Raw genomic sequence first — 9407 nt, forward strand, 5'->3', positions numbered from 1 at the left:
CTGAGCTTCGCTTTATTTACCAGTCCTAACAAGGACTATTGGTTTGCTTCTCCAGAATGATCGCAGCATGACACACTGACTACACTGCTCGAAGCCTCCCCTTATATTGCCTGCGCTATGCGAATAAGGTTACTTGTAGAGCGGCCACTGATTGGCTGCCTAGCGCTAACCTTTTAACCAATTGCGGCCCCTACTGTCCCTACTCAGGTCCAAGCTGTGACACATACACAAGACGAGGGAAAGGAACACAGGGGGAACTTAACAATTACAAGAGATGCGAAACACAACAAAACTGTACAAGCACATGTAACACAAATATCTACACTTTAAACACACAAAAGAACGCTAACTACACCTAGCTACATACAGCTATATACAAGCAAGTATTTACATGACAATGCAGTGATGGCAATCGTAGCTAGCTGCCTAGCTAGCTACCAATCGTAGATAGCCGCCTAGCTAGCTACCACAGGGTCGCCACATAGCCCCCACCCAAGGGGTCAACAGTCTCCGACGACCCCGCCGTCCATCCACTACTGACCTCGTAGTCCCGAAGGTGGCCTGGAGGCCGTCGCTGTCGAGTCAGTTGGCTCCCCGGTCCCGGCGCCGCCGCCTCAGCCTCCGGGTGGTCTGAGGGAGCAGAGTCACTAGCATTTCTCCCGCCAGCTGCGAGAGGATGGCAGGGTGCGAGCCGGTCCTGGTGGAGCACCACCAAGCGTCCTTGGTCCGGCATACTCACCCTGTAGATGACTTCCCCCAGCCGCACCACGATCTCGCCAGGCCCCCACCAGTGCGCCTGCAGCTTAGGGCACAGACCTTTCTTCCGGACTGGGCAGTGGATCCAAACCCGGTCCCCCCCTGGCTATAGTATGCCTTGAGCTTGGACACCTCAGCCCACGCTGGTTGTTGTCCCACCTCCAGCCAGCCCCTCACCTTGCCCAAGGTTTTGTCGGCCACTTGTTCTTGACGCAGCTGCTGTGGCGTGGTCGGCAGCCACTCCTCTGCTTTGAGTGGGTGGGGATTGAGCGTGATAGCAGGTCAGCCACATCCCAGCCCGACATGAACTGAAGGGGGTATAGTTGTATTGCTGCAGTCGGTCTGCCCAGCAGTGGAGGTGGAGTAGTTTGTGGCCGGTGCCTGACATGGCCAAGAGGGTGGTGAGCGCCTGGTGGTCCATTCTCAGTGTGAACTTGCGGCCGTATAGGTACATGTGCTAGCACTCACATGTCCAGAGACACGCTAGGTCCTCCTGCTCCCCTGCCGAGTACTTCTGTTCCGTGTTGCTGAGAGCTCGAGAGGTGAAAGCAGTTTACCCCCCTTGCAGCTGGGACAGCACAGCACCAATAGCAGCAGCAGAGGCGTCGAAGTGCACCAGCACTGGGGGTGCGGTTAGCTGGGACTTCAGGAGGCGCACAGCATCAGAGCAATCTGGTGTCCAAAGCCAGGGCTTGTCATTTTTCAACAGTCTGCGCAGTGGTGCAGTCATGGCCGAGTACTGTGGCAGGAAAGCAGCTAATCATGCCCAGGAGGGATGCAACCTGGGCAGGCAAGGTGGGCTGTGGGACACGGTGGATGGCTTCCATGTTCGAGAGGGCACATGCCCTCTTGCTGAGAGACAGAATGCCACAAACTATGGCTGGGGCAGCGAAGACACACTTCTCGCCATTCAATGTGAGATGGAACCTGGCTAGAGCAGTAAACACACGCGGTGGTCCCATGGACAACGATGGCATTGAGGTAGATAGCCACACCTAGGATCCGACGGTCTTTTCCAAACTGGACCGCCTCTGACCTGCTATCACTCTCAATTTTTTGGAAGCAGGTGGGGGCGGAGCTAAATCCAAAAGCCATGCGCTTGTACCGAAAGACCCCTTTGTGAATGATAAATGTGGTGAGGTGGTGGCTGTCAGGGTGAAGTGGCACCTGGAGGTAGCCCTGGTGGAGGTCCAGTTTGGAAAAGACCGTCGACCCATGGAACTGGGTGATGAGCTCCTCTGTTGTTGGCAGGGGATACTTTTTGGGGATGATAGCCTTGTTCACTGCTCTCAGGCCCACACAGATGCGTAACCCCCCTGACTTCTTTTTCGCCACCACCAGGTTGAAGATCCAGGGTGATGCGTTCACCTGCTCTATTACGTCAACATCAAGCATGTTCTGTAGTTCACTGAGATGTTGTCACGCAGAGGCAGGGGAGAGCAGCGGAGGGGTGGTCACCAATGAACAGCGAACATGTATTAAATGGCACTTGTCCTGAGCTAACATTGTGGGTAACTGTGGTCTAAGGCTGACCTACAAACTTTGTGGAAGTGTTTTCCACAGTTGGAACAGGTTTTCCCGTGGGCAGGGAAGTTCTGTGCTTTTGAATTGTGTGTAGGAGAGCCACAGTTCCCACACAGCTAGCTGTGGGGGCTAGCAATACACTCTCCGTGTAGCTGTCTGCACTCACGTTTGGGAGGGGCACCCGTGGGCAGGGCAGGCCCTCTACCTCAGTGAGATCTAGTGAGGAGGAGGCAGAAAGACTAGCTGCACATTTCAATGTGGATTCGACCTGAAAGGCTAGCTTGATCCGCTGCTAGCATCAAATTGTCATTTTTCAGAAGCAGTCTCCCCCTAACTTTATCAGTTTCTGTGTAAAATGAGTTGGTCTCATATAATTTCATCCTGTAATGCCCCAAATTTACATGAGCTAGCCAAGCCCCTCAGATCAGCCACAAACTGGGTAATTGACTTACACAAACGTTGATGTCTCCATTGGAATATGACCTGGCGGAGAAGAGCACTCTGTGTAGTGGAGATTTTTTAGTGCCTCTTCTGCCACCTGAAATCTTGTTGCAAGGCTGAGAGTTTTATAATGGCCTCAAGGGGAAGCTGTTGCAAAGAGTGGGTGATGTTATGTGGGACTTCCTCTGTTTCTCTTCATTCCTGATAAAGAGCTTTTAACAGCAGCAGAATTCTGAAAGTCTTCTTTCTTTCTTTCCATATAACCCCAGGTTTGAAAAGTAATACAAACACTCCCTAACAAGAAGCCATTGTATGCTCATTTTTAAAATGGTTGTTTAGTTTGTACACGTTATATCAAATCTAAAAGTTTAATAATTACTATTTAAACAGAGGAAAAACTAACAAGGCTAGCTTACCTCCCCTCAAGTGAAGGCAGTAAACGTATCCATGGTAACGGCTAATGTGGATAACGCTAATGTTAATCATTAGTTATCTTTGAAATTATTTTATTTTATACGTTATACATGTATATTCAGTGTTTTAATGTTAGTTACATGTTATGCTCAACCTACTGTTCAACTAAGAGTTGAACCATATGTAGCCGCCCAGATGGGGGTGGATGGCAAATGAAGGTAACAAATTCATTGGTCCCCAAGTGTATAAAAGTGAAAGTGAATGGTAACAGGCAAATCCCAAGACTGTCCTTGGGGTCCTGCTGCCGGTGTTTAGTTGCTGCATTGGCAGTGTTTGTAGGTTGTGTGAGCAGCAGCAAGAGAGACGAGACTGGTAGATGGTCGCGCTAACCAGTGATTGATTCACCTGTTGGAGCATTTGTGTCAATCGCTGTTCTTTCTTTAGTTGCTTTTGTTTGATTCTGATACAAACTTTTAAATCGCTAGCCAGCTGCTGCATTTGATGTCCCCCTGTTTTTATGTATTAGCCTAAAGACAACGGAGCTCGCTAGCACATACTGAATGTTGTCCTGTCTTCTATGTGACTAAAAGCTGTTCCCAAGCTCTCGGCTACTGACGTGCTTGCTCTGTCGCTGCATATGCCCAGCCTATGCTTTGCTCCAGTTTGCTGTAGCAGTCTAACCATCTAAAGGGGAGGCCTAATTTTGCTTGCTTGCTGCGTGTGCACGTGGATGGTGTGCTTTGTTCTTTTTGTTTTGGTTTGTTTTGCTTTGCTTTTTGTTGTGTGGCTTTGAATCTATATAACTGTTGTGTGCTTTGCTTGTCCTGTTGCTTGTCCTGTTGTGCATACATATTGACTGCTGGGGCTAGTGCAATATTGAGTGTAATTTAATTGCATGCATGTTTTTTCCTTCTCCCAGACTCAATCTGCGTAGCTATCTAGAGCACAGGTATGTTATGTGGGTAAAGACTGACCATCCTCATGTTGCACTGAAGTTATGTTAGCAAGAGCTGCTGCAGGATAGCATTATGTCTTTTTAAACTTTACCTCTTATATGAATTGTAATAAACGTTGTTGCTCTCAATCCTCTTTGCTATTTATTTTCTTTGATATTTACTGAACCTTGTTGTGCATCCTTATTGATGGGAATTCTTTAAAAAGGTGTAGTTTCCAGTGGTCACACATAGGGGTTTATATTTCTACTTTCTACTATTTATTCTTCAAGTAGCGGTCACACATAGGGGTCTATATTTCTACTTTCTACTATTTATTCTCCAACTCTAAGTAAAGCTTTAATATTTACTGAACCTTGTTGTGCATCCTTATTGATGGGAATTCTTTAAAAAGGTGTAGTTTCCAGCGGTCACAATCTGGCGTAATCTGCAGGATCTTAGTGCATTAATGGTTTGAGAGTAATAATGTTGAGCTTGGGAAATGGCTTGTAGGTAAAAGTGCCCTGTAAACAGTGTTAGTTTTTTTGTTCTATTTGAATTAGAAAGAACAGCGGTTGAACAAAGACTGCAGCTTGTATAGGCCACCTTTGACAGACTGGAAGTTTTGACCTGAGCTCTGACTTTAAACCACTTCACAGGGACAATGGAAGGAACTGGAGAGCTTGTGAGCAGAGCTGCAGCAGCTGAAAATGGAGAATCAGAGACTCTGACAACAGAACAATGGAGGTAGTGCATCTCACAATGATGGTAACGTCCAGAGGCGGGAGTTAGTTTATTTCTCCCGTGAGAAGAAATGCTCTAAATTCTCTGGGACATCGGCATCTGCGGGATCTCTTTCAGTAGAGGACTGGGTAGAAGAGATACGCAGTTGCATCAGGGGGCATATGACTGATTTGGAAAAGGCAATGTTTGTGTATGATCACTTGGAGGGGGAGGCTCAGGCATAAATAAAATTCAGGCCCAGGCAGATCCGTGAGGATTCAGAAAAAATAATTGATGTTTTGTTGGAATTGTACTCTGGTTCTCATTCTTATGAGTGCTTGCAGCAACATTTTTTTTATCGCAAACAGAGGGACAGGGAGTCATTACAAGAATTTCCCTCTTGAATTAATGACTTTGATGGATAAAGTATCTAAGAGTAATCCAACTGCTATGTCCAATTCCCAGGTTGTACTACGTGACCAATTTTGTGAGGGGGTTCAGAACCACATGTTGCGTAGAGAACTTAAAAGGTTAGTGAGACAGACCCCAGAGTCATCACTTTTAGATATGGGCAAAGAGGCTATTCGTTGGGTTGAGGAGGGACAGCCAGCTAAAGACAGGTATGGACGGGCTATCTATGGTGACTACAGTTACTGAGAGTTACTTTAATGATCACTTTGTTCTTTTAGGGGGGGAGAGGCTTCATGAGTGCAGTTGGCTGGGCCTCAAAGCTGCTAATGGCCTTGATATACCCTATGTCGGTTATGTTGAAATGGATGTCAATGTTCTTGGGATATATGTGCCAAAGTGTGGAATTCTAATTGTGAAAGACCCTTCAAACCCTGGTCTCTGTAATAAGAAAATAAATGTCCCAGGAGTGCTTGGCATGAATGTCATCAACAAATGTTATCATGAATTATTCTTACAACATGGTTCAGAACTCTTTGAGGTCCCCCGAGTCGAATCGGCTGGCATGGAAACGTGCTCTCCGTTTTTGTCAAAAAGCCGAAGCTGTGGTAAATTCCCTGTCAGCCCACAAAGTGAGAGTACAGGGAAAGACCCCAGTCTGTGTAGCGGCTGGAAGATTAACTATGGTTCCTGTTACTTGCCCCCAGGTTCCTTCTTTGAGCGGAGCTGAGTTTTTGTTGGAACCTTCAGGACCAGATGATGGTTCCCTTCCTGAGGGGTTGTTGATTTCCCCATCTTTGGTTCATTCAGAGAGAGGTCTTGTGTTTGCTCCAGTTACTAATGTAGGTAGCATTGATATCTGGATAACACCACGCAGAGTTATGGGAGCTGTACAAGTGGTAAAGCCCCTTACAAGTTATGGACCCAAAATAGAGCTCTCTGTTAACAAGTTAACATCCGAATGTGTTGCCCATGTTTCAGCCCACACAGTCAATTTCAAATCCGATGCTAACACTGAGTTGGATTTTCCCAGTTTTGTAGGTGTGACCACGAGTGAGGAGGCCCAAGCTAAAAAGCTCTTGCATAGGTATCGATCAACCTTTACTCAGGGAAATAATGATGTTGGGTGTACAACACTAATTTCTCATGAGATTCCTTTGTTAGATGAGGCCCCTGTTCGCTAACCTTGTCGCCGAATCCCTCCTGCCCAGTATGAATTGGTAAGAACCCATATCCAACAATTACTTGAGAGCCAAATTATCAGGGAGAGTAGCAGCTGTGGAAGTATGGGTTTTCTTCATTCTTTTAATGTTTTTACATTTCTTCTTATTAAAGATTGTACTGATCAAGAATATATTTAAATGTATGTGATTATGGGATGATCTCTGAAGAACAATAGGTATTCTGTGTTATGTCTATGTTAAAAAGGCTGTCCTGTTCCTTTAAGAGGTGGGGGCTGATTAACCAATCACTGGCCGGAAGCGGGAGTGCCTCCTGAATCGCGCGAGAAGAAAATTAGAGGAGAAAAAACGGGAGCTCCGGTACAGCATAGCCGAACGCAAGTTCACAAGAACTTTTAGCTTAACGTTCTCTGTTCTGTTTTTTGTAATAAGGCTAGTTAAGGTGTTTTGTGCGTTCATGAAACCGTAAGTTGCCTTCCGGGTTTCCCGACCGTTGCATTTACTGTTCTGTAACTAAGCATTGTGCCGTTGTAATCGGTTTGAGCCTGTTTACCGTGTGCATTGACTAATGCTAGATGGCGTAAAGAGTATTAATAATGCTTAGGATTTTATATAGTAAATGGATCGCCTTTTTGTGAGGTATTTATGTTTGTGGATGCATAATGGAAGCGAAATTAGTATTATTAGTTAGTTTATCGCTAGTGCAATTAAGTAAGGTACGTTAATCTGGGGAGTTGACCTACTTTCGGTCACTTGCGCATGCGCATTTAGTGCCCATGTGCCTTGCACGCGGAGGTGCATACTTTAGTCTCGTGTACCGTATGCGAATATCGCTTCCTAGGCAGAGAGGGTTCTGGGGAGTGTATTTTATAGGTTATCTTACAGACTGTAGGTTAAGTAGATTAATAGTGAATATACATGTTATGTTTAGGTAGATATTATTGGCACCATGTATATTGGAAAGAGTCTATTATGTACAACTAATTCTGTATTTTATATTTTGTTTATATTTGTAGAGACCACACACACATAAACACCCACACACACCCAAATACAAAGCTATTTCACCTTGATCAATGCCAATAAAACCCTTCATTGCAACTACGGCCTGGTCATTGGAACCCCACCAATAAGCAAAGCCAGAGTTCTGACCGACTCTCCACAGTGTTTTGAACCATCCATTCACCAGCACAGTAAACTATTTTTCAATTGGTCCTTCGAGCCGGATAAGCAAATTGCTGTGGAAAGATGCTACACTCTGAGCCAGATGAGATTGTAGCCCGACGCCAAAGACAGAGAAGAACCCCCCCCCACCTGTCGGACTATGACCTTACTGGAGCAGGGTCCCAGAGGCGGTTCCAGACCCCAGTTCCACAGAACAGAGAAGCTGAACAGGAGCTATTGGGGGCAGAGAGGTCCTCCGGAGCCTCGTCGCCGATCAGCCAAGGCAGTGCACCAGAACGTAGCGTGATACAAGGGGTGTGGGACGAAATGGAGGAAGAGATGCGGCGTGACCATGCCGACCTGAGCCCCAAAGACATTCAGTCTCCAGATCTGTCCACCAGATGGCAGCAGATCAACAAAGAGAATGTAGAGTTGAGGCACCAGGCCAGCCAGTTACCTGAACTTGTTGTAGCATTAAAGGAGATGAAGCAAGAGTATGCTGAGCTCCGCCAACAGTTCCAGAGACTGGCGACAGAGAGAAGAGCCCCATCCTCACCTGTCAACCCACCGCCACCACCACGTTCCCGCTTACTGTCGAGCACAGACAAGCATGGGCCAGAGAGATACCACAGAGAAGCGCACCTCCCCCCTCCTGGCTTTGGTGACGAGGTAGCAGAGGAGCTCTCCTGCCCCAGAGTCTCGCGCCAGACTGAACAAGACAGCTCCTATTTACCATATTATTCTGCCCCTCCCCGAGTAAGCTACGCCCGGGCAGACCAGTATGGCCAGAGAACCCAGCCGTCGCCATTCTACACACCACGTGAGCCACGGTATGGGTACACCGATGGAACAGAGAGAGAATACTTCCCACATTGTTCCCCCTATGTAGAGCCGCCGACCCTTCCAGAGCGTACCTACAGAGGTCCTAAGCCATCGATCCCAGACCTGACGTCGCCAGACCCGAGGGGGTTCTCAAAGATGAGGATTGCACTGGAGAACATCCTCCCACGTGACGCCACGGAGCGATTTAAGTTCCAGATCCTCACAGACCATCTGAAACATGAGGAGGCTTCGCTGGTGGCTGATTCCTACAGCAACTCCAGGCAGCCTTACACAGACACGATGCTGGCTCTCACCAAAATGTATGGGCAGCCTCACAAGCTGGCTGTGCAGCGCATTGCAGAGTTGATGGACGGCCCAGATGTCCGCAGCGGAGATGTGAAAGCCTTTCGCCTGTTTGCTCTCCGTGTGCGCTCGCTGGTGGGCATGCTAGAACAGCTGGGGAAGAGAGGCCATGTCGAGCTACAGTGCGGGTCCCACGTATCCAGACTGCTGGGTAAGCTACCCCATGACCTCACTGCCAGCTTTAAGAGATTCATCCACCCCATGAGAGTAGCCATCCCCACACTCACAGATTTAGCAGATTGGTTGGAATATGAGCTGGAGGTGCAAGAGGACAGTGTGAAGAGTATCAGCTACAGTAGAGTGGAGTCATCTATCAGAAAGAAGGAGAACCGGAGAGACTCAAAGCATGTGAGCAAGACCACCACCATCCTCCTGGGCACAGAGAAGGCAGCTGAGACGCGTGCCCTAGCACCCCCGCCCGCACCGGAGCCTCCCGCCAACAGCCACGGTGTAATGGAGAAAAGGAACGCCTACTGTCCATACTGCGACAACACCAACCACTATCTGAACAGCTGTGCCAACTTCAAGCAGCTGAATAGAGAGCAGAAGGAGTCGTGGATCAGAAGCAATAACAGGTGCTGGCGTTGCGGCCGCGGCCATCAAGCGGCGAAGTGCACACTGAAGGCCCCCTGCAAGACGTGCAACAGAAAACACCTGCTTGTGCTACATGACGTGAATG

General features: G+C 47.8%; 1 long non-coding RNA gene across 1 annotated transcript; it reads left to right on the forward strand.

Annotated features, from left to right (window-relative positions):
• The first annotated feature begins 4736 nt into the window (after positions 1-4736).
• On the forward strand, positions 4737-6262 carry LOC118222438. The gene is made up of 3 exons (XR_004764283.1): positions 4737-4814; positions 5256-5320; positions 5906-6262. It is a non-coding gene; the product is annotated as an uncharacterized LOC118222438 (long non-coding RNA).
• The last annotated feature ends 3145 nt before the right edge of the window (positions 6263-9407 follow it).

This window comes from Anguilla anguilla, chromosome 3 (assembly GCF_013347855.1).
Source record: "Anguilla anguilla isolate fAngAng1 chromosome 3, fAngAng1.pri, whole genome shotgun sequence".
In the NCBI taxonomy this organism is placed as follows: domain Eukaryota; kingdom Metazoa; phylum Chordata; class Actinopteri; order Anguilliformes; family Anguillidae; genus Anguilla; species Anguilla anguilla.